The sequence below is a fragment of the Cryptomeria japonica genome, chromosome 11 (genome assembly GCF_030272615.1).
Source record: "Cryptomeria japonica chromosome 11, Sugi_1.0, whole genome shotgun sequence".
Classification (NCBI taxonomy): Eukaryota; Viridiplantae; Streptophyta; class Pinopsida; order Cupressales; family Cupressaceae; genus Cryptomeria; species Cryptomeria japonica.
The window spans coordinates 275,358,463-275,386,006 of record NC_081415.1 but is presented as its reverse complement, the minus strand read 5'-3'; positions in this window follow the sequence as shown (position 1 = coordinate 275,386,006).

Here is a 27,544-nt window from a genome sequence, read left to right as displayed (position 1 = left end):
TAAAAGTAGAAGGTGTGATCAGGAAGGTATGATAATATGGGGATTGATTGATGAGTTACAGTTCATCAATAAAGGTGATCATATCATATGAGATCTGATTGGATTTTCTTTGCCTCGAGGTTGATGAGGAAACCCTAACCGCCTAAAGTTTGAATTGGTTTTTGGTGGGAAAACTAGTTTATAAATATGCAAGCCAAAATTAATGAATGATGTCACTGGATGAGAGGGTATTGCTGCTAAAGAAGAGAAATTGGTCAAGTGTTCATCAAAAATAAGAAGAAGAGACTGAGCATGAGGAAGAATAGGGTTGAAGAGTTCAACCGACAACTAAGAGAGAATTGGCAGTCAGCCATTTAGTCTGATAGAAGAGTTAACTGATAGTGATAGACTAACAGAGAAGAGTTGCAGAAGATTGCAGAGAAGGCAAGTAAAGAATCGACATAGTGTGCTACTAGTGGAGAGAAGAAGTGTAGCTGAGAGAAGAGAGAACTGGTAGAGATCATAATTGATAGAGAGAAGAACTGGTAGAGAAGGAGATAAGGCTAAACTGGCAAGAGTGCATTAGAGAGCGAGGTGTTGTAGAGAGTGGGTTGCAGTAGGAGATAAGGTTGCTACAGAGAAAAGGTGAATAGAGAACCAACAGAGATCTGTAGACACGAGAACCGGTGGAGAGACATACTTGAGAGTTGCAAAGTTATTTTATAACAAGAAGATAAATTTGGTATCAAAACATGATTTTATAATCACTAAGTTGGAGCTTGGTGCAAGGGTTGGTGGTCCTTGGGTTGGTGCCCTAAAATTTGTAATCAAAGATTCCTTATGAGGCTGGATTGGAGCAATAGACTCCAACAACATTTCTTACCGAGGTTTTTACCATCTTGGGTTTTCCTCATATATGCTAGGGTTATGTGATGTCCCCTTCATGTGTGATTGCATTTGTGTTAGTCTCCCCTCTAATCGGTAAGTTATCTTTCTTTAGATCTGATAACCGGTATACACACATAGGATAGATAAAGGGAAAATTTTTCAAACCACTCATTCACCCTCTCTCAATGGTACATTGTGTCTAACAATTGGTATCAGAGCCTAGGTTCCCTATTGATAATTTTTCTTCAGCTTGGGTAGATTCTGGCCTAAGGACACAATGGTCTATTTAGTTTCAATCCCAACTTCAGTATTTGATGGTTCAAACTATTCTATTTGGATTTGTAGAATGGAAGTTCACTTATCCTCTCTAGGGTATGATGTCTAGATGTCAGTCGTAAATGGTTTCCCTAGTAAAGTCAGTCCTCCCACCAATTATGATGCTGAAAAAAGAAACTAGTGTAATGATGCAGCAATGAAGGCTATACTCTATGGGTTATTAGATGATATCTCCTCATAGGTGGATAGATGCAGATCGACAAAGAGCTTATAGGATAGATTGAAGAAGCTCTATGGTAATTAGCCTACTACTACAGAACCAGTTTGTGAAGAAAAGATGAGAAATGCAACTAATGCATTTTCAGATGATGAAGGCAAATCTGTTAGCAACTGTAACAATGATGAAGAAGGAACTCACATTTTCGTGACTCAAGAATCAGAAGATGAGAAGCACACATCTGAGAGTGATCATGCAGATCACTCCTTCTAGAAAGATGTGTTTGGCAGTGATAGTGAAGGTGAAGAAGAAGAAGAAGTTGATCTTGAAGGAGAACTTGTTACTACACTTGAGGAGATCAGTAGAGTGAGAAATGAGTACAAGCTATTCAAGAATGCTATAGTTGTGGAGAAAAACCAATTGATCAAATGCCTTGAAGAATCTGAGAAATGTGTCTCAAAATTAAAAAATCAACAAGAAGACACCAAGGAGTGTTGGTGTAAAGATCTAGCATCTGTGCTAGAGGTAAAAGATATAGATCATCAACACCTTGTTGGAGAAATGTAGATTCTCCGAAATGACCTTGAGAAATTTCAAGATGAGCTCAAGGTAAGAATCCGGTTTTGATGGTAGCAGTGATACCTTGGACAGAATGTTGAAAAATCAAAAGTATGCCAAGGACACTGAAGGATTAGGAAGTGGTACTGGTGAATGCTCCACCAGCAAGAATGTCCCCCACAATGACATTATGTTTGTCTCCTCAAATGGAGATAACAAGGGACAAATCTTCATAGTTAGAAATGCTCCCCGGAAGAAGGTTGATCTAACCATAATAGGTGAATACATGCAAACAAGGATGATGACCGATGCTGCAAGAAGGAGAAACAACACAAATCCCAAGGGAAAAGGGAAGATGGGAGAAGACAACTTCACTGGAAGCAAGAGTAGAAGAAGACAACAAAGAAGACCTATTGTTAGAGGAAAAGGAAATGTTACCGCCCACAAGACAAAACAAGTGTGGGAAAAGATGAGGTCAAATGGAAGAGCTGCAGAGCATGGACAACCTAGGATCCATCTTCAGAGAAGAATAAATGGAGATACTAAACCGGTAAGATCTCCCCATGCATGGTAGAATAAGTTTGTAAGTTATAAACCTTCCTTCTATGGTTATTACTTTGCATGTAATGGTCATGACCATAAGGTAGAAGAATGTAGAAATGGATCTAGAAGGAACAATCTAGGATCTCATAGATATTATGCATATGGGAAAAATGTATCAAGGAGTAGAAACATACATACTTCCTTTCCTGGTTATGCAAATTGTGTTTGTTATAACTGCAATAGATCTGGCCATAGAAGTTATGAATGTAGGAAGAAGGACTTGCAATCATATGAAAGTTGGTATAGTAGCTATGCTCAACATAGAAAAGGATATAGAGCATATAGAAGTCAAAGACGTGCATGGAACCAAAGGAGAAATGCCCATATAGGATCAAGAGGTCCACCGGTTTTAGTTTTTGGTCACAACAACATGACCTGAAGAAAATAGTCTAACCAGTATGTTAGATAGTTCTCCAATCATGAGATTGGCATGGATGCAGTGTGCTACTATGGAACTGCTTTTGGTTATGTGGTAGAATCTGGTAGAGAAAGGACCAATCAGAAAAAGAAGGTAAGACCTACTCCCAAGATTGAGAATGGGAAGAAGAATGAGACCAAGAAGGTATGGAGGAAGAAGCAAGATGATGCATCCATGGACGGGCATGATGAATTCATTGCACAGGTGATATCACCTAAGGATTAAATGATATGTATTACCTTAGGGGGAGTAGTAAATTGACCTTATCATTCACCCCCTCAGTGAAGAAGGACAAATGGAAGAACAAGCTACTACTGGTAAGAAAGAAGGAAATGAGAAGATAAGTGTGTGTAGTGGCTGCCTTGGCTACACACCTACAGATGAAAGATGAATCACTACTGCATGTGTCAATGGATGGATATTTGCAATTGGGATCAGATGCAAATTAACACAAGATGTCAGGAGTTACAGGAAGGTGCTATGGTAGTGAAGATGGATCGATACAAGAAACCGGTATGAGTAGGTTGTTACCGGTAAGAATGCTAATAGGTACTTGATGGTTATGTAAGACAATGAGGTTCAAGATCATTGCATTAACCTCGGTAGAATGGAATGAGGAGGTTATGTCTCAGGTGGTATTGGAAAAGACTTGAATGACATATGATGGCCCAATTGCTGATTATGTATGCATGCATCCTTTGAGGGCTAACCGGTTTGATTCATGGCATGACGCTAACATTGTATGGCATTGTGTACATCCAGGACCATGTCATAAGTTGTGGTGGATATAATGGAGCTCAAAGATCATTGGTTAATCACTTGTGCACAACTCAACCGGTATAAGGTGTTGATGAGAATCCTGAGTTAGGACCTGATAGGCAATGAGGACCTAAGATGTATGACTCAGGGGGAGTTCAAGTTCTCATGATTGCAAAACTGACATGCTTAAGCTTATGGGCGTATGAGCTGCCTCAACTACAAATGATGAAAATTGTTCTAGGAATGCCCAAGAGAATTTCATGATTAAGGGTATCAGAAGGGAGATGATGCAGTTTGACTGACAGGTATAATGTATTCACTGGCATGTGAGCCTTAAATTGGTTCAGAATTGTATATGCATTAGGGTTCTGGTCTGCATATACACTTGGTTGCTAAGAAATTGGTGTCAGTTGGTGGTTATGCCCTCCATCTCAAGTGTAGGGAATTGAGAAGTTGTAACAAAGGATGGTTGAAGGAGGAAGATGCATCCGATAGAGAAAAAGGGGAGAAAAATCTATGTCAATTCTTGATAGACACAAGGAGGAGTGAAACCCAGAAAGTGCCATTTGAAGTTGTTGTCAAAGGGGGAGAAAGATTTTGTAGTATACTGCATACTACATGAGTGAGAATTCATGGATCACACAAAGGGGGAGAAATAATATGTAGGATGCCAGATACTACATGTGTTGACATCAATGCAAAAGGGGGGATTGTTGGCATTGTGTTATCATTGATGTCTACCAGTATAAGATGGCTATCGGTATAAGAGATGTATGTGCAACACTATCATGGATGCATACCAGATGTGATATATTTGATGCCACTTAGTGTTGTAGGTCACCGATAAGGGAGAGAATGTCATTCAGTACAATGATCATTGGAGTCACCGGTACACAAGTTAGTGTTTGACTTATGTTGAAGATATGGATTGGAGATTGGTATGATAGAACAACTAGTAAATGATGACATCTGTAAGTGGGCAAGATGTTGCGCAATTGATTGTGATGAAGAGGCAGGATGTTATCTAAATCACATCAACACCGAAGGGGAAGGATGTAAAATTCATCGGTATGTTGTGTGGATGTAAAACAATAGGACTCCCACCGAATAAAGATGTAGTCACCAATTGAAGAGAAGACTAATAGTGAATGTGCCCAACTGGATCACATGTGCCTATTTGAAGATATGTTGCTCAAACATGGAAGCCACATTAGTGCATTGCAGGATGCAGATGACAAGCATCCACTCTCAGTGATAAGTGGAGATTATCTCCTATTATGCATGAAATGCATCATAGTTCTTGGAGATAAGACAAGAAAGTTAAAGGTGGGTGACTGAAGACTCACACATGATCAACCGGTGAAACAAAACAATGCCTCAGGTGCATGAAATTAGAGATGTGCTACTGAGACAAAGAAGGAAGAGTAAAGAAGTGATGTGCTTGTCTCCTTGAAAAAATGGCTGAGATGACGTTCGGGCTGATGATGAATAAGGCAAAGTTGGTGCAAGTGTAGACAGAGGACATTGCCAGATTAAAGATGGAGCTTGATGAAGGTTGATGGCATGGTGTCATCAAGGTGGTTAACCAATAAGTATGTCCACTAGTAATTCTAATAAAGTGTAGATGAAGAAGACTCCCATCTGATGAGGATGTGCATAAGGTAGGTTAGCAAGTGTGATGATTGATTGAGTGTTCCACCAGAAGAGAAGCAGAGTGCAAGGTTGAAAGAAAATCGGTTAGGGTTTAACCAATAGGTTTTGTGAATTGGTAGATGAATCCAATATTGTGTGTTCCTTGGTGACTGGCATAGATTACCTAGCAAAGGTGGATGCCAACATAGTGTCCATGTGGAGGTGAAGTGAAATACATGCACAGGTTGTCTTGTTGAGCTGGTAAAGTGTCAAGCGGCGAGGTAGAAGGTGATAGGTCGACATTTATGTTGACTGCGTGATTCATGGGATGTGTTGCAAAGGTTTGCGTCTCAAGGTCAAATGGACAACATAGACTAATTGAGAAGATCGAGGTAGGTGAAGGAGAACACAAAACCATTCTTGGTGATTGACCAAGAGGTCCATCGATAGGTTAAATGCAAGTTGCTAAAAATAGAAGGCGTGATCAAGAAGGCACAACAATGTCGGGATTGATTGATGATTTACAGTTCATCAATCAAGGTGATAAGATCACATGAGATCTGATTAGATTTGGTTTGCCTCAAGGTCAATAAGGAAACCCTAACTGCCTAAAGTTTGAATTGGTTGTTGGTGAGAAAACCACTTTATAAAAATATGCAAGCCAAAATTGATGAAGGGTGTCACTAGATGAGAGGGTATTGCTGTTGAATAAGGAAAATCAGTCAAGTGCTCATCAATAAGAAGAAGAGACTGAGTGTGAGGAATAATGGGGTTGAAGAGTTCAACCGACAGTCACCCATTGAGTCTAACAAAGAAGTTAACTGGTAGTGATAGAACCGACAGAGAAGAGTTGTAGAAGATTGTAGAGAAGACAAGTAAAGAACTGACAAAGTATGGTACTGGTGGAGAAAAGTAGTGTAGTTAAGAGAAGAGAGAACTAGCAGAGAGAAGAACTGGTAGAGAAGGAGAAGAGGCTAAACCGACAAGAGTGCAACAAAGAGCAATGTGCACCAGAGAGTGGGTTGCAACAGGAGATAAGGTTGCTGCAGAGAAAAGGTGAATAGAGAACCGACAAAGATTTGTAGAGAGGAGAACTGGTGGAGAGACATACTTGAGAGTTACAAAGTTATTTTGTAACAAGAAGATAACTTTGGTATCAAAACATGATTTTCTAATCACTGAGTTGGAGCTTGGTGTAGGGGTTGGTGCCCTGAAACTTGTAATCAGAGATTCATTGTGAGGCTAGATTGGAGCAGTAGACTCCAACAGTATTTCTCACCAAGGTTTTTCCCATCTTGGGTTTTCCTCCTATATGCTTGTGTTATGTGATGTCCCCTTCATGTGTAATTGCATTTGTGTTAGTCTCCCCTCTAACCGATAAGTTAGCTTTCTATTAGATCTGATAACTGGTATACACACATAGGATAGATAAAGGGAAAAGTTTGTGAACCATTAATTCACCCCCCTGTTAGTGGTACATTGTGTCTTAATAGTTTATTAGGTAGAAGAGATAAAGTATAGCCTATTAAGTCTTTCATAAATTAACAATAAGGATTACCGGTTGGAGTTTAATGAAGGAATATGCAAAATAAGTGATAAATTAGGAGGTCTGATTTCTACCGGTAAACAAACTAGAGGTAATCTGTTCTACCTAGACACCACTGTAGGAAGTTGCCTAATGGAAAAGATAGAAGACAGTTGGTTGTGGCACAAAATATTGTGTCATGTTAATTTTGATAGCATAGAAAATGTTAGTAAAATGAAGTTTGTCAGAGGTATGCTATGTGCAAAGAATATCAACTAGGAAAGTTGACCGGATCTAATTTCAATAGAAAATCTTATTCATCTAAGAATGTGTTGGACTTAGTGCATACATATTTGTGTGGTCCTATGAGGACTAAGAGTTTCTATGGGGATGAATACTTCATGTTGTTTGTAGATGATTTCTCAAAAATGATGTGAGTTGTATTCTTGAAAGAAAAATCTGAGGCCTTTCACATGTTTAAGGTCTTCAAGGCTCGAGTTGAGAGAGGAATTGGTAAGAGTCTGAATGTTTGAGACTGGATATAGGAGGAGATTTCACCTCTCAAGAGTTCATAAACTATTGTGAAGAACAAGGGATTATGAGGCAGATGTCTGCACCCAGAAGACCTCAGCAGAATGGTGTTGTTGAAAGAAGAAACATAACTCTAATTGATTGTGCAAGGACTCTAATGATTCAGAAAGATATTACACATGTCTTTTGGAGTGAAGTAATGAGTAATGGTGTGTATACCTTGCACCAAATATAGGTGAAGAAGGGGATAAATAAGAATCCCTATAAATTATGGTGTGGATACTCACCCAATGTGAGCTACTTCAAGGTATTTGGAAGTAGGTTCTACATCTAGAGGGATGAGTACTCAGGAAAGTTCAATCCTAAGAGTGATGAAAGAATCTTCTTAGGTTACTCCACAAAGAGTAAATCATACTGGTGTTTGAACAAATGGACCGGTAAGATTATGGAGAGTGCAAATGTTAGAGTAGATGAGTTCTTTGAGAAAAATTAATAGAACATCAAGAGTGAACCAGAGGACTATCAAGGATTCGATTACACTGTATCAGTCAAACCTACTACAAAGAATCCTGGTGTAGCTACAAATGAGAAAGCATGTGAAGTAGAACCTGCACAACAAGTAGAAGAGGCTCCAAAAAATGAATTGGTACCACCAAGGTATGTCAGAAATAATCATTCAGTTGATAATATTATTGGTGACAAGAATGTAGGAGTATTGACTAGAAGAAAAGCAAGGGAGAGTACCTGTTTGCTCTCTAAAATTGAGCCCAAAATAGAAAAGGAGGCTCTAAAAGGTGAAGAATGGATCAAAGCTATGGAGGAAGAACTGAAGCAGATTGAGAAAAATGAAACTTGGACCCTTGTGACCAGACTAGAGAACAAAAATGTTATAGGCACTAAGTGGGTGTTTAGAAACAAAATGGATGAAACTGGTCAAGTAGTAAGAAACAAAGCAAGGTTAGTCTACAAAGGGTATGCAGAGGAAAAAGGTTTGGATTATGGAGAGACCTTTGTACCGATGGCCAGACTAGAAGGGGTCAGAATCTTGCTTTCTTATGCTTCTTATAGGAAGTTCAAGGTCTACCAAATGAATGTCAAATCAGCATTCTTGAATGGTTTTCTAGAGGAAGAAGTGTACATTGAGCAACCAGAAGGGTTTTCTTCATAAGATGAAAGAGATATGGTATGTAAGCTAAAGAACACTCTGTATGGGCTATAACAAGCACCAAGATATTGGTATGAGAGACTGCACTCATACCTGATAAGTATAGGGTTCATGAGAACTAGTAACAACAGTAACTTGTATTTGAAGAATGGAAAAGAAGGAAAACATATAATTGCACAGATTTTTGTATATGACATCATCTTTGGATGAGGTGATGAAATGAGAAGTTTTTGCAAAAGGAATGAAGAAAAAATTTGAAATGTCCATGATCGGTGAAATAAAATTCGCCATTGGTCTACAAGTATCTCAACTAAAGAATGGTATATTCATTAGCCAAACAAAATATATAAGGGAAATATTAAAGACCTTTGGAATGGAAGATTCCAAACCTGTTGGAAATATGATGGTTACATGTTGCAAGCTTTCTAAATATGATGAGGCTAATGAAGTGAATGAGACACTATACCAATCCATGATTGATAAGTTGTAGTATGCAATGCATAGTAGACCAGATATAGCACAAGCAGTTGGCTTGGTTGCTATATTTGCTGCAAATTCAAAAGAGACTCATATGGTGGTGGTTAAGAGGATATTTAGATACCTTAAGGGGACTAATGAGTATGGTCTCTGGTATCCACATAAGGGAAATTTCAACTTAAGTTTCTTCACCAATGCAGATTGGGTAGGAAACATTGATGACAGAAAGAAGCACTATTGGAGGTGCATTCTTTCTTGGAGATAGGATTGTGTCATGGACAAGAAAGAAATATAATTGTATCTCTCAATCCACAATTGAGATGGAGTATGTGGCTACTGCAATCAATTGTACACATGTAGTATGGATTAAGCAGATCTTGGAAGGCATCCAAGAAAAGGTGACTGAACCTGTGGTGATACATTGTGACAATACAAGTGCCATCAACATATCAAAAAAACCGGTAATGCATTCCAAAACCAAGCATAGTGCAATAAAATATCATTCTCAGGGAACAGGTGCAGGACAAAGAAGTTAGATTGGAATATGTACCAAGCAAGGAACAGGTTGCAGACATATTCACTAAGCTGCTACCTAAGAATACTTTTGAGTATCTCAGAGGTAAGCTAGAGGTAATTACCCTACATGCTCTAAGGTGAGTGAAGATCGAAACAACATCAATCCAGTGTGATTTTTCCTGAAAATTCTATGTATTTGGATTGATGATTATAGACTACTCCTATTAGGGATAGCAACCATTGCAATATGTGAAAAGGGATGTCTAGACTACACCTTTGGCATTGTTGTCAAAGGGAGAGTGAAGTCAGATGTAACATGAAGGAAGATGAAGTCAGATGTGACATGAATGGAAACCAGTGGAAGGGGGAGTAAGATCCTTACTTAAGATCTTTACTCAAGATCAAACAGAGCAGCTGATTGGTACAACAGAAGAAAAAGTCACTGGTTGCTAAAAGAGAAGTTTGAAGTGTTGCCATCAATGCCAAAGGGGGAGATTGTTGGCATAACTAATGGTGTTGGCATAGTCGGTTCATCAGTTAATACTATCATTGATGACTAACACTTACCAATGAATAAGGCCAAGCTCTTAGGCAAGGAGGTGTGGTAATAATCAATGGTTTACTCATGGTTGCAATCAATATGGAGGATCAGGTGCTTCCCTAATATGCATTATTGACACACTTAAGCAGTGAGTTAGTCAAAGACTAATCAGTTGAAGAATAAACAGAGTAGCTGACCAGTCATTCAAGCATCTGATAGGTGTTGAGATCAATTTCTTAAACTGACAATTGAAATGATGATTCGGTCACAAGAGGTGACTCAGATTGCAGTTTAGTAGTCTTATGCATGACCGAAACACTCTGGACAGATAGGTGACCAGTCTGATTGATGATCATTGACTGGTGGTAAAAGATGAAGAATTACAGTGATGATACAGGTTGAAGGATGATATCCACCAAGAATCTTGGGGCAGTGATTGGTAAGTTGGATGCAATGACCAAAGGTGAGTTAGTCAGGATGAGATATCATCAAACAAACTACTAGTGAAGTCTACAATAGTTAGCAATCAGTTAAGGCAAGATTTGTGAGGATTTTTCGATTCACATTATACAGGAAGAACATGACCCAAAAGTTGCTAAAATTATGAGTTGCTGGTGATAATGATGGAGAGCATGTAGAGAAAGTGCAAGAAGATTTGGGAAGATTTGAATTTCAAATCTGCCAAGTGTTAGGTGTAAAATCATTTAAGAATCAGCAGGTATGTGTTGGCAAAATATGGTATAAAGGTTTTTGGTGAAAACCAAAACATTTGATCATAAAATTGTTAAGTGCAATTTTGAAAAGAGGTGATCCAACAAGGCGAGAAGAGTGTAGAACTGCTAAGTGAATAACAGAGTGGTGAAGAGAGTGTACAGAGATTGGATAGTGTGAAGAGTAGATAAAGAATGTAGAGAACCAGTAGAGTGCAGAGCACCAGTAGAGTGTAAAGAAAGTGAAATATAGAGCACCAGTAGAGTGCGGAGCAAGTGTAATCAATGGTCAAAATAAAGAGCTTCAATTGGATCTGATTAAGCTAAGAGTAGCTATTATAGCAGATCATTCTCTTTGTTATTTTATAATAACTACAACAGTAAAATCCCTTAATCGGGTAACATCTTAATTGATGATCCTAAGTCCTTTAATCTCTAAGAGGGTAAAGGTTCTAAAAAGCCTTGAAGAAAATCCCTTAATCAGGTGGCACCTAATAGTGTCTTTGTAATCTCCTTACAGGGATGGCTCCTCACCGAGCGTACTCCAGAAGAGTGCAGATTTTGTGAGTTTCTACTCACACTGTGGTTTTCTCCCATTTGGGTTTCCACGTGATAAACCTTGGTGTTCATGTGTAATTAATTTTATGCGTGCATGTTTCTTATTAATGCTACTTATACTGATACTTGTGTTAAGTTTGAGTAGAAACTTTGATTAAGGTTAAATATGCTAGAACTGGTATAGTGATGATTCACCCCTCCCCTCTCAGCACTGGTTGGGACTAACAAGATTGGGTATGCAAGAAAGTTTAGGAATAATATAAATAAAAGGGGATAATGATATAATGTGATATTTATTTAATAGATTAATGAAATAATAGAAAAAATGGAATAAATATGGATATTAATATAATGAATAATATGGAGAATAGGATAATAAGAATGTTATTAAATTTGGATCCACTAGATAATGATTAAAAAATTGAGATTTGATAAGAGGACACTTTTTAATGAAATTTTTTATGTGTCTACATATATAATAATTCATCACATGCAAATGATGAAGCTTGAACAATAATCTTTAACATAAAGTGTAGAAAAAATCACAATTCTCTCTTAATGGGACTATCTAAAGCACTTATTTATAGGTGTTTATAAAACTATCCATGCTAAAGGAACCAACACTTTTAAATTTTTATTTTGAAATGTAATTTATTAAAGATAAATAAAAAATAAATTAAATAAAGATTATATTTAAAATAGATTTCTTAAAAATAAATCAAATGCTAAACACTAAAATATAAAAACTAAATTGTGTGAAAATAAGAAAAATAGAAATAGTTTTCTTCTAATAATGCTCATTAAAGACAACAATAGTTATTCTAAAACATCAATGAACTCCTTTATTGATTTTGGCTTTATAATTAACTCTAATTTTTAATAACACTAAAATTATTTATATTTAGTTAAATAATTCTGATCTTTTTTCTTTTTGGAGGGCTGGCCTTATGAAATGAATATTATTTTCCTTCTAATTTCTTTTTGGCAAAACTTTGTTGAACTCACTTTAGGACTGAAAATAGGGGTGAATTAGTCCAAACCAAATATTTAAACTTTATTTCACAATCCATTGTCTATTTAACGTTATTCTTATCAGCAACAATGAATCACCATGCACAAAAAAACACCAATTTAGGTGGAAAAATCAAACAATGAAAAACCATAGTGAGAGTCAACTTGATATGAATTGATTACAATATTGTTTTAGTCTCACTACCAAGGAAGCACATTGCTCCTTGAAGGACTTGAAGGTTAAGATGCACTATCCTAGGGAAAGATACAAGGGACTTGTAGGATGAGATGCACTACCTCAAGACCATATACAAAACTTGTAGAGAAGACCCACTATCTCAAAGCAAGGTACATGAATATATGATCAAGAATGAATAGGACTTTGATAATACCACTACTGGATTTGGCACCAATTTTCGACGAATGTTTGTTGAAATATCGACAAACTTTTATCAGATTACTAACAAAACACCCTTACAAATTTCGTCGCAAAGATTTCATCGAAAAAGTGATGAAACTAAATTTCATCGGAAAAGCGACGAACCTAAATTTCATCAGAAAAGCGACGAACCTAAAGTTCATTAGAAAAGAGATGAACCATTTTGGTCATTTATTGGTTGTTTTGATTGATATTTAGTCATTGATTGTTGTTAATTGGTCATTTATTTCATCATGGATGTCATTTAGATATGAAATGTTGGTTAAATTCATATTTAATTAAATGGGTATGATGATATTGTTACTTAAATACCCACTATTATTAATTTTTGAGGAAAAATAAATTGGTTGAATATAAAGTAATTATATCCATATGGATGTTTATATTGTCACTCATAGATAAATTATATGTATATACACACACAAAAACAAGATCAAAATGACTTGTTTTTTCTTTTACTTGCAAATAAAAAATAATCATTTTGATCTTGTTATTGTGTGAATATATATTATAATAAATATATTATATATTATAATATATATATTATATATTATAATATATATATATACATATTATAATATATATAATAATATACATAAAAATAAATATAAAAAAATAAAAAAAATTGGGAGGTCGTGGGCCTGCAACCCCAAGGGGCCACAACACCCACTATCGTGGGGGCTTCGTGCTCCATGGGCTGCAACACCCACAATTGTGGGGGCTACGTCCTCCATGGGCCGCAACAACCACGATCATGGGGGCTATGTGCTCCATGGGACGCAGTGGGTGTTGCATCCTCCATAGGCCACAACAACCACGACCGTGGGGGTTGTGTCCTCCATGGGGGCCACAACACCTCACAACAAGACCAAAATGGGGGAGGGGGAGTTCCAAACCCTTATCTCCCCAAAAAAATCCACTAAACTAATAAATATTTTAAATAAATAAAAAAAACATATAATTTTTTTTTATTTTCTGAAAAGACATATGTGTGGTTTGAAACCCTATAAAATTTACATGGCTGCCACTATTTTTCAATCCACATCTGCAACATCCGCAAAATAAAACAAGGAAAAATGTATTAGATCTCTCTAGGAAAATAAAAGATGGGGTTTGGAACCCTTAGAATGCAAATGGATATCATTCCTCCTCTTCTCTCATCCAATTATTTTTTTTTAAAAAGCATAAAATATAGTTAGATCTAGGGTTATCATGAAACAAGAGAGGAAAAAAATGAAAATCTTCATTAAAAGGAATAAGCAAGAAAGAACGCATTGGGAGAATCTTCTAGATCTTCATGACTTCTTTGAAGTAGGCCACACTTGAGAAAATTGCAACAATGGCTTCCATGGAGGAGGCTAGGGTTAGAAAGCTTGAGAAAATTTCCAAATGAGATAATAGGGTTAGAAATTTCTTTCTTTCCATCATAATAGATGTTAGGGTTTCCATTGAAGCCCTAAGATCCAATGGTGGAGATTAAAACAATCTAATGGATGGGATTCTTTTCACAATCCATTAGTGGATGGAAGTTTTTTAAATGGGAATTAAAATAATCATCGAGCTCACTTTTATTTATTTTCATCAGAAATTTTCATCGGAAACTTTCGTCAGAAATTTTCGTCGAAATTCCGATGAACGTCGAGCATAAATTTTAATTATTCGATGAAACATCTAATTATGCATCTTTCATCAAATTTTGTAGTCAAATGAGTTATTGTTGTTAGATATAATGCACCACTGAGAGGGGGGTGAATCAGTGGTTCTCAACTTTTCGCTTTAACTATCCTTATGAATGTATGTCGATTAGTATATCTAACTGAATGCAGACTTACCGCTTAGTAAGGAGACTAAACACAAATGTAATCACACAAAGGGACATCACATAACACCAGTATATACAAGGAAAACCCAAGATAGGAAAAAAACCTCGGTGAGCAATGCTACTGGAGTCTACTACTCCAATATAGCCTCACAATGAAACTTTGTTGCAATGTTTAGGGCACCAACCCAAGGAGCACCAACCCCTGCTAGTTTATGGGCACCAACCCAAAGGAGCTACAACTCAGTGATCACAATGATAGCTTCAAATACAAAATTAGTCATACTATTACAAGTGAATCTTGTAACCATTTCATATATCTTACTCTACCGGTGAGACACCTTCTTTGCTACACCGGCTCACTCTTCTGCTACTCTCATCTACTACTGCATTGCTGGTAAACTCTAACAGTTCACCTCTACTCTTCTTCTTCTCTACTGGATCTTGTCCTCACTACTCCTCTCTTCAGTCCTCTCAACTTTCTTCCTGCCGATACAAGCACTTACCGATTATCTCCTCTAATGCAATCTAGTTGCTTTACCGATTTCTCAAACCATACCGGTTAAACCCACTATTAAACCCTATCACCAGTTTACCCTTCACTCCCTCGGTCACTGTAATCTTCAACTATTTTCCCTCTAACTAATCTAACTCTCTCATGCAATGCTCAATAGCTTCACAGCAGCTCTATCTTCTTTTCATTCAGCAACATATAACAATATCTTTGCCTTGCATATTTATAACCAAGTCTTCCTGCCAAAAGACAATTCAAATCTCAGGCGGTTAGGGTTTCCTCATCAACCTTGAGGCAAACCAAAACCAATCAGAACTTATCTAATCTGATCGCCCAAACAGTTGTTTGTGTCATGCCCAACTTTTGGACATGAACGGAAATTTTTTTTTTTTAAAAAAATACTTAACTAATTAACGACTTACTTAATTAAAGTGATGCAACTTAGTTTGGTCTTACTACATTTGTGTCGATCAGGTAATTAAATTTGATTTGGTAATGAAGATAACTGAGTTATCTATGAGCTAAAATTTCTCCCAAAAAGGAAATTCACTGAGCTTCATTAATAAATAATTACAATCTCAAATATGGCGATAAATCTCAAATATAAACGTTTTTAAAATTTATCTTATTTTTCTTAATCCACTAGGATTCCTAGTTTAATTATCCTCGTTATTAATACACCTTATTAAAATAAATTCCCCTGGAATTTAAAATACTTTATAACCTTAGGCTAAATTGGCCCTCTTGGCCCTACCAGGAAATTTAGTGTTTACACCCCTTAATTTTTAATTCTAATCTACCTAATTATTAAAATCCCTCTTATAAAATTTCTTCTACATTCATTAATAATTTAAAAGGAGAAATAACATTACTTAATTATAAAATCAAATATATGAATCCAATTTAATAAAGTAGTTAAACCCCTCAAGAAATTAAACCCTCTTCTACATTTGTCAAATATTGTAAGACTTAGTTTAACAACTAACTAATTTAAATCCTATTTAATATCACTTTAAGTCTACTTATATATATATATGTTTTATATAATCATTTATATACTTAGTTATAAACCTCTTATATGAGAGTTTTGTTTTTTTTCTTATTTATAATCCCAAACCTCACATGTTTATTTAAATTGTGAGAGTGTTGCCCTAACCCGAAAATTAGGGTTAGGGCCAACACGTTAATGCCCAAACTTCTTTTTTTTTTTTGTGTGTGTGGGTTGTGAGAGTGAAACCCCATTTTTTTTGCGTGCTTGTGTGTGCAGGGGAGACGGCGGCCGCAGGAGGGAAGGCGGGTGTGAGGGAGCCGAGCGGTGTTACCAACCACCCGGGTGCCATTTTTTTGTGTTGCATTGCGTAGACGCCTCGACAGTTTGAGCGGAGGGGGAGAGGGAGCCGGCAGCGCGGCACCGCCGGCTGCGGACGGCGCCGCCCGCAGTCTGCGGCTCCCCGCAGGCTGCGGCGTCGCCGCCCGCAGTCTGCGGGTGCCGCAGGCTGCGGCCGCCGCCGCCGGGTGCTGCGGCCCCACGCTAGCCCAGCAGAATTTTGTTAAGCGTTTTTTTTGTGTAACGTTTTTCCTTTGCTATGAGATTAAAATGAGGCTTAAACCCTCGAACGTTTAGGATTTGGTTTAAATGATTTTCTCGGGGTTGTTTAATGCGAAAATTCCTTTGTTTTTATATATATATGGGTATGGCAGATACAAAAGGAACACAGTTAAACTTGGGAATAAACAGGTTTTATTTTCAGTAAATAAAAGGATATATATTTATATATTTATATATATATATATATATTATTTATTTATTTATATATATATATATATACATATATGTATTTTTGTGTTTGGTTGACTTAGATAGGGGATTAATCAGATTTCCTTTTCTGTGCATTAGTATTATCAGAACTGTGAATATTACTATTATTTTTTTTGTATAAATCAGATTTTCCAAACAACATTAAAGGAGCTAAAAATATTTATGTATATCTCTTTTGCTACCATTTACCCCCCTTTTTTTTTTTTTTTAATATAAAAACCACATAGACTTTCCTTTTGAGTTTAATATCATTGTAAGTCATCATAATGCATTTAAAAAGGATTTTCAAATCTATATTCTATTTTTGTAACCAAATGATAATATTAAAAGCTAAATGTTTCCCCTTTTTTTTTTGCAAAGAATAGACTAATTTAATAAATTTCTTTTCTGCAATAAATAGAAAATAAAAGACTGTTTTTAAATAAATTTACAGCAGCATGTTCAACTAAAAGAAATATGGATTTTCAACTAATATAAATTTCAGATTTCACAAAAGTGCATCTATATATATTATTCTTTTTTTTAAAATGAAAACATGAAGATTTAAATGCAACTAACACATTTCTTAGGGAAAAATACTATGTATTTCATTAACAGATATAAATACAAATGAGCATGGTTACAAAGGGGTTTTGAAATTTAAAACAACTACATTATCATTTTCATGATAATAGAAATACATTGCTTCATTCCTTTTTTTTTTTGAAAATAAACACACAATGACTTTCTCTTTCTTTTACAAGCTAATATTGAATACAAAAATTCTTCTTTCCTTGTAGATAAACACAATCTAGCTCCTTTTTTCTTCCCTTTACAAACCCCAATAGTGAATACATTGTCCTAATAACTCTTTCTGCAACATAAAACAGCCACATAGCTCTTTAATCCATCTTTTCCCATTCCCATGCAACCTGCAATAAAACACATTTTTGACCATGGGAAGCTCACCTCCCAGCCTAGGCTTACTAGAAGCCACCCCCGAGCTTGGAGAACCAAGCACTAGACGAGTTACAAACAAGCAAACTCTACACAAACATAGGAAAACACTTACATTCAAATTTCCCTTCCCAAGCTACACATTCACCACTTTCATGGTGACTCTTCCATGGGTGGAAGTGGACCAAGTACCAATGGGGAGAATGCATGCCAAAAACAATACAACATAAGCCACCTCATGGCAATACAAATGCAACCAAATACTTCCACAATCCTTATGCCCCCCAAAAGGCTCAAGGCCATATTTGCTCCCCTTATGACCCCCAAATGCATACACAAGGCTATGCATCAAGGGTCACCAAGGACACCCTTGAGAACACTCTCCATAAGGAGAGCCTCTCACCCATGGTTGTCATACTCCTTCCACCCCAAGATCTTCCTACCCTCCCAAGAGTAGGAGATCTTGGACACTCCCAAAACAACAAGAACACAAAACCAAAACACATAGAAAAGAAAACTACACATTCTTAACTTCAACAAAAGCTTCATAAAACACATTCTTTACAAGCTACTCTTTTCTTTTACAAACAACATAAACTAACACTTACAACATAACAAGAGGAAGTAAAAAGTAACCAACCTTATTCTGCCAATAGGTTTGCTAAAATTAGTTGGGGATGAGCTGCCCAATTCCACACTAACTTTCTCCAAAATTCCACCAAAAGTGCTAATCTCCTACTAACTTTTTCAAAACAAGCATAATCTCCAAGAATGGAGAGTGGGTGATTACTCACTAAGTCTCCAAATTCTTGCCTAAGAAGGCCTCTCACACACTTCCCAACCCCTTGGGTGAGGTGTGAGTTCCCATTGGTTGCCCTTCCCCAAACTCTTACATATTACCAAAATTGGAAAGGGAAAAGGTGGAAGAAGATGGGGAAGAGGGTTTGACATCAAAAGAGAAGGTTGTCTATCCTAGGAGGAACCTTCTAAGTTGAATTTTCGTGCATCTTGGAAATATCACTTTTTGAAGTGACTACATAGTCACATGGGAGAAGCCACATGTTGCAAAATACCCCTAACCCATAGGTATACCCTTTGGACCTTTGGAAAAGCCTAAAAACTTACCCTAGGAGTCCATTAAACCCTTTGGAAACCCAACTGAAGTTCACCTACGGGTCAAGCTTGAGTTGACCACTCCCAAGACTCCCTACCCAAGGCAAATTTGGGACCACACTCATGTTTTTTAATGGCTTTGGTAGAAACAAAACTCCCTCCAAGAGACAAGTCAAAATCAATGACACAATAAAAATACAATATAAAAATCACACATGGAATTTGTCTCTTGTAGGATTACACATATACATACAAATTAATTTTTAACACTCAAGCATTATACACTTCACAAATAAAATACATTACAATGGGGTGTTGTCTCTCCAAATAGACAACTCCCGGCTTAACAAACGCACATCGGTCTAGGCTTGGTTCTCCATTAAATTCCATGGTCACATGGATAATTTTCCTGCGCATCTCAATTAACGCATTAGTAATCCCAATAATCACATTTATACATAATCAAATACATAGGTTCCATTACACATCAAACACTCATACATTTGACAACAATAATTCAATATCTCATTCGTTCAAATTCAATTTCACATAAGCAATCAACATAATTTTCCAAAATTGAACCATTCATAAATAAGCATCATCTTTCTATCATCAATATGAAGTCCTGCAAATTTCCAATAATGACATTCACCATCATAATGTAATTCTATTCTAGTAACATATCTAAAGTTTCATAATCATCATGCATGAAATAAAGCATCAACATATGTCAGTGTGATCCAAATCATGGAATCATATAAGTTCTAAGTCCATAAACATAAAATAAAGCATCCATAATAGTCTCAATATGCAAATAACTGAAAATGTCAAACTGAATCGGGGTAGGGCCTCACACCCTCCCCCTCTAGGCATGAACTTCCTCCTGGAGTTCATCAAAAAGGTGGGGGTACCGTGATCTCATAAGTGTTGCATCCTCCCATGAGGCTGTGACCTCATCATAGCAATCCCACTGGACCCTAACCTGGTCTAGCTCTCGCCCTCGAAGGCTCAGCGTCCGGCGTGCCAGAATGTGAATGGGCTCCAAAGCTAGCTGCCCGTCCGACTCCACCTACAAGGCATCCCAATCTAGAATATGAGACTCATCATAGATATACTTCCTCAAAACTGAATCATGAAACACATCGTGGATGCGTGACAGGCTAGGTGGCAATGCTAGACGGTAGGCAACTGGTCCTATCCTCTCAAGGATCTCAAATGGTCCTACAAACCGAGGTGCGAGCTTAGAACCCTTTCCATAACGGATTGGACTCTTATGCGGTCGCACTCTCAAGAAGACTCTGTCTCCAACTGAGTAGCTACGATCAACCCTCTTTGCATCTGCATATTTCTTCTATCTATCCTGTGCCTCTCTAAGACGCTGCCTAATCAAATCCACCTGCTGCTCCATATCCCGAACTATCTCTGGACCAATAGCAACTCTGTCCTCTATGCGGTCCCAACTCAATGGTGTCCTACAAGGCCTGCCATATAATGCCTGATAGGGTGGCATTCCCAAGGACGTGTGATGCCCATTGTTATAGGCCAACTCCACTAAGGGAAGATACTCTTCCCATCTGGTCTGGTGATCCATGACATACATGCGAAGCATATCCTCTAACACCTAATTAACTCTCTCTGTCTGGCCATCCGTCTCCAGATGATAGGCTGTACTGAAATTGAGTTTGGTACCCATAGCTGCCTGTAATGCCTTCCAAAAAGAAGAAGTGAAGAGAGAATCCCTGTCGGATATGATCTTACGTGGAACACCATGAAGTCTGACAATGTCTCGCAAAAACACCTATGCTACTGCTAGTGCTGTGAAGGTGGTACGAACTGGTGAAAAGTGAGCCACTTTGGTCAACTTGTCAACCATCACCAAGATGGCATCATGGCGGCGAGATGACATAGGGAGACCAATGATGAAATCCATGGATATAGTGTCCCACTTCCACTCTGGTATAGCATGAGATTGGAGCAACCCACCTGGATGGCGGTGCTCCACCTTGACTCTCTGACACTCAAGGCATCGGGCTACCAGCTCGGCAATAAGCTGTCGCATTCCTGGCCAATGGTATAGTTCTCTCAAGTCTGCATGCAACTTCTTGACACCGAGATGCACTGCATAAGGAGCTCTATGAGCCTCTGTGATAATGAACTCCCGCAATCCCCTGGAAGAAGGTACATAGATGCGCCCTCTATGGCGTAATAAACCATCGGGCTCTAAGGAATAATCCACATACTTCCCTTCTAAAGTTTCCTGAGATCGAATAGCCTGGCAAACCTCTAAATACCATCTATCCTCTGGCAATCGCTGCATGATCCAATCTCTCAAATCCGTGCTCATAGACATAGTGTATACCTCATGACGTCTCCTACTCAAAGCATCTGCAACTACATTTTCTTTCCCTTTGATGTAGTGTACGTCAAAATCATACTCACACAAGAATTCCATCCATCTCCTCTGTCGTGCATTAAGATTCGGCTGAGTAAATATGTACTGAAGGCTCTGATGGTCTGAGTGCAACTCAAAATGATGACCCAAAAGGAAATGTCTCCATCTCACAAGTGCATGTACTATGGCTGCAAGCTCAAGGTCATGAGTGGGGTGATTAAGCTCGTGAGTCTTGAGTTTCCTAGACTCAAAAGCTATAGCTTTGCCATTCTGCATAAGTACTGCTCCTAAACCCTCTAGGGAAGCATCTGTGCAAACCATGAAATCAACTGATGGATCTGGTACTACAAGGATAGGTGCGGTAGTAAGTGCCTTTTTAAGTTCCTGAAAGGCCCTCTCGCACTTCTTCGTCCACTCAAACTTCTTCCCTTTGCACTGAAGAGAAGTGATAGGATGAGCAACTCTAGAGAATCCCTCAACAAAACGTCGGTAATAACCTGCTAAGCTCATGAAGCTCCTGACCTCTGTCACACTGGTAGGTGCTAGCCAATCCATAATGGCTCTGATCTTTGATGGGTCTACTGAGATCCCATCACCGGATATAACATGACCAAGGTACTTGATCTCAGTTCTAAAGAAAGCACACTTCGACAAACTGCCATACAACTGATTTTCCCTCAAACACTGCAAAACCTGTCTCAAGTGTTCCTCATGTTCCTCCTCATTTCGTGAATATATCAAAATGTCGTCAAGAAACACAATCACAAAGTGGTCGAGAAATGTGCGGAATACTCCATTCATGAGACTCATAAAAACTGCTGGGGCATTCGTAAGTCTGAATGGAACCACGGTGAACTCATAGTGGCCATATCTAGTGCGAAATGCGGTCTTGTGGATATCACTTTCCACTATCCTCAACTGATGGTACCCTGATTTTAGATCAATCTTGGAAAATACCTTGGCACCTTGAAGTTGGTCAAACAAATCGTCGATCCTGGGCAATGGATATCGGTTCTTGATGGTTACTTTGTTCAACTGACGGTAATCCATGCATAATCAGAGAGATCCATCCTTCTTCTTTATGAAGATGACTGGTGCACCCCAAGGGGATACACTAGGGCGAATGTGGCCCTTCTCTAGGAGTTCCTCAAGCTGAATCTTGAGCTCATTAAGCTCATTTGTGGTCATTCTATATGGTGCTCTTGAAATTGGTTCGGCTCCTGGAACAAGGTCTATATGAAAATCAATCTCTCTACGGGGCGGCATACCAGGTAACTCTGAAGGAAATACATCTGAAAATTCTCTAAGGATAGGATGGTCATCAATAGATGGTTCCTTTTCCTCTTCTTCTTCTCTATCACTAATGGTGATGGCAAATAACTGACATCCCTTTCGCATGCTCCGCTTAAGTTGCATGGCGGAGATCATACGAAGAGACACGGGTCTCTGAATTCCAGTGATCACTATAGGAGAGCCATGATCATCCTCACACTCGATCCTTTTCAGGCGACAATCCATCTTGGCTCTATGGGCATAAAGCCAATCCATGCCAAGTACAACGCCATATGATCCAAGTGGTGTAACTCTAAGGTCTACTAAGGTGGTGGTATTGCCAATCTGAAGCTGACATCCCTTAACCTTTGATTCCACTGACACTCTAGCCCCTGAAGCTAATTCCACTTCCCAACTGACCTCTTGCCTAATTGCCACTAGCCCGCAATGCTCCACAACCAATGGAGATATAAAAGAATCAGTAGCTCCTAAATCAAATAATATAGATACACTGCTACCTCTGATCATACCTGCTACCTCAATAACCGTGGCCTGATGCTCTGCCTGGCGGTTGTCAACCGCTGCAAAGACTCTGTGGGACTTGCCCATGTCCCCAACTATCGGCTCCGATGCTGCCATCCTCTGATTCCCTACCATCTGACCCTGAGGACACTCTCTCGCCATGTGTCCCATGGCTCCACATGTGAAGCAAGGGCCTCGTGCCTGAAACTGTACTCCCTATGGTCTGGAGAAAGACTATCCCCCTGTCCTACTAGAACCACTATACCCACCTCTAGAGGACTGCTAAGTCCTAGCCGGAGGGGTGTAAGGAGCCTGCGATCTCTGATCTCGCCTTTGACCCTGTGACTACCACTGCTTGGGCTTTGTGCCCTACTGATTCTATGGAGGCTTTTGCCTCTGGTTTTGCTGTGACTGCTGTGGAGGAGGGGGTTTGGAGAACCCCGATGAGTGCCTATTGTTACCTTTCCAATGGGGTTTCTGAAACCCATAAGTCTGTGGTGAAGGGTTATGGTTCTGAAACCGATCCTTCGAGTCATGTGGTCTGGCCTGAATCTCCTCGGCTATCAAAGCCTTCTCCACGGCAACCCGGAGGCTCCCTGGAGCGGCCATTCTCACTGGTCCTGCTATGCCAGAATTCAATCCTCTGATAAATCGGTTGACGAGAAGCTTTTCATCTTTCAGGTAGTCTACATAAGGTAATAGTTCAAAGAACTTGTTCTCGTACTGTGTCACTGTAAGACCCTTCTGCTGGAGGTCATGAAACTCATCCACCCTACACTATCTGAAATGCTCTGATAAATACCTCTCCCTGAATCTCTCTGTGAAAATCTCCCAAGTGAGGGTCTCTATCTCTAAGCCACACTTATATTCTTCCTGTCTCCACCATGTGGAGGCTGTTCCTCGCAATAGGTGAACCGCTGCACGTGCTTTTAGATTGCTCTCATAAGAGCGCAATGCAAAGCACCTATCCAGGCTTAAAAGCCATGCCTCTGCCTCTACCCCATCGGTAGATCCCCCAAATGATGGTGGCTGAAGACGCATAACCTCTCTGATTAGATCCCCTGGATCTCTACGCGCCCTCTCAATATACACTGGTGCTACGGCTGGAGGTGGTGCTGGTAGGTGAATGGGTTCGGGCTCATGCCCAGCCTGACTCTCTACGGGATTAGGAGGTGGACTCCTACTCCGTTCCCGTTCTACTGTTCTATGACTTCCTGAGTTCTGGTTCTCAAGGTTATGATCTACTATTGGAAGCCTATCCTGTATTAGTCCAATCAGGTTCTGAAGAGCTACCAAGATGTCTCAGTTTGGGTCACCTGATTGCTCGGGAGGAGCTGCTGGGTTCACTTCTTGAACCGATTCCTCCCTAATGACCTCTTCGCGTGCCATGCGTGCACGCCTAGGGCCTCTACCACGTTTGCGAGCTTATCGCGTAGTTGGAGGCATCCTTTTTAAGAAAATAAAATAAAATGAAATAAATAACTATTTTAGGAGAAAATATTTTAGCTAGTTTTAAAAATAAAATTAAATACAATTTAATTAATTAAATAATTGTAGCGAAACGTAATGGAGTAAGGTTCCCTAGTGTTGGCAACCTTGCTCTGATACCAAAATGTCATGCCCAACTTTTGGGCACGAACGGAAATTTTTTTTTTTTTAAAAATACTTAACTAATTAACGACTTACTTAATTAAAGTGATGCAACTTAGTTTGGTCTTACTACATTTGTGTCGATCAGGTAATTAAATTTGATTTGGTAATGAAGATAACTGAGTTATCTATGAGCTAAAATTTCTCCCAAAAAGGAAATTCACTGAGCTTCATTAATAAATAATTACAATCTCAAATATGGCGATAAATCTCAAATATAAACGTTTTTAAAATTTATCTTATTTTTCTTAATCCACTAGGATTCCTAGTTTAATTATCCTCATTATTAATACACCTTATTAAAATAAATTCCCCTGGAATTTAAAATACTTTATAACCTTAGGCTAAATTGGCCCTCTTGGCCCTACCAGGAAATTTAGTGTTTACACCCCTTAATTTTTAATTCTAATCTACCTAATTATTAAAATCCCTCTTATAAAATTTCTTCTACATTCATTAATAATTTAAAAGGAGAAATAACATTACTTAATTATAAAATCAAATATATGAATCCAATTTAATAAAGTAGTTAAACCCCTCAAGAAATTAAACCCTCTTCTACATTTGTCAAATATTGTAAGACTTAGTTTAACAACTAACTAATTTAAATCCTATTTAATATCACTTTAAGTCTACTTATATATATGTATATGTTTTATATAATCATTTATATACTTAGTTATAAACCTCTTATATGAGAGTTTTGTTTTTTTTCTTATTTATAATCCCAAACCTCACATGTTTATTTAAATTGTGAGAGTGTTGCCCTAACCCGAAAATTAGGGTTAGGGCGAACACGTTAATGCCCAAACTTCTTTTTTTTGTGTGTGTGTGTGGGTTGTGAGAGTGAAACCCCATTTTTTTTGCGTGCTTGTGTGTGCAGGGGAGACGGCGGCCGCAGGAGGGAAGGTGGGTGTGAGGGAGCCGAGCGGTGTTACCAACCACCTGGGCGCCATTTTTTTGTGTTGCATTGCGTAGACGCCTCGGCAGTTTTAGCGGAGGGGGAGAGGGAGCCGGCAGCGCGGCACCGCCGGCTGCGGACTGCGCCGCCCGCAGTCTGCAGCTCCCCGCAGGCTGCGGCGTCGCCGCCCACAGTCTGCGGGTGCCGCAGGCTGTGGCCGCCGCCGCCGGGTGCTGCGGCCCCGCGCTAGCCCAGCAGAATTTTGTTAAGCGTTTTTTTTGTGTAACGTTTTTCCTTTGCTATGAGATTAAAATGAGGCTTAAACCCTCGAACGTTTAGGATTTGGTTTAAATGATTTTCTCGGGGTTGTTTAATGCGAAAATTCCTTTGTTTTTATATATATGTGGGTATGGCAGATACAAAAGGAACACAGTTAAACTTGGGAATAAACAGGTTTTATTTTCAGTAAATAAAAGGATATATATTTATATATTTATATATATATATATATATTATTTATTTATTTATATATATATATATATATGTATTTTTGTGTTTGGTTGACTTAGATAGGGGATTAATCAGATTTCCTTTTCTGTGCATTACTATTATTAGAACTGTGAATATTATTATTATTTTTTTTGTATAAATCAGATTTTCCAAACAACATTAAAGGAGCTAAAAATATTTATGTATATCTCTTTTGCTACCATTTACCCCCTTTTTTTTTTTTTTTTAATATAAAAACCACATAGACTTTCCTTTTGAGTTTAATATCATTGTAAGTCATCATAATGCATTTAAAAAGGATTTTCAAATCTATATTCTATTTTTGTAACCAAATGATAATATTAAAAGCTAAATGTTTCTCTTTTTTTTTTTGCAAAGAATAGACTAATTTAATAAATTTCTTTTCTGCAATAAACAGAAAATAAAAGACTGTTTTTAAATAAATTTACAGCAGCATGTTCAACTAAAAGAAATATGGATTTTCAACTAATATAAATTTTAGATTTCACAAAAGTGCATCTATATATATTATTCTTTTTTTTAAAATGAAAACATGAAGATTTAAATGCAACTAACACATTTCTTAGGGAAAAATGCTATGTATTTCATTAACAGATATAAATACAAATGAGCATGGTTACAAAGGGGTTTTGAAATTTAAAACAACTACATTATCATTTTCATGATAATAGAAATACATTGCTTCATTCCTTTTTTTTTTTGAAAATAAACACACAATGACTTTCTCTTTCTTTTACAAGCTAATATTGAATACAAAAATTCTTCTTTCCTTGTAGATAAACACAATCTAGCTCCCTTTTTCTTCCCTTTACAAACCCCAATAGTGAATACATTGTCCTAATAACTCTTTCTGCAACATAAAACAGCCACATAGCTCTTTAATCCATCTTTTCCCATTCCCATGCAACCTGCAATAAAACATATTTTTGACCATGGGAAGCTCACCTCCCAGCCTAGGCTTACTAGAAGCCACCCCCGAGCTTGGAGAACCAAGCACTAGATGGGTTACAAACAAGCAAACTCTACACAAACATAGGAAAACACTTACATTCAAATTTCCCTTCCCAAGCTACACATTCACCACTTTCATGGTGACTCTTCCATGGGTGGAAGTGGACCAAGTACCAATGGGGAGAATGCATGCCAAAAACAATACAACATAAGCCACCTCATGGCAATACAAATGCAACCAAATACTTCCACAATCCTTATGCCCCCCAAAAGGCTCAAGGCCATATTTGCTCCCCTTATGACCCCCAAATGCATACACAA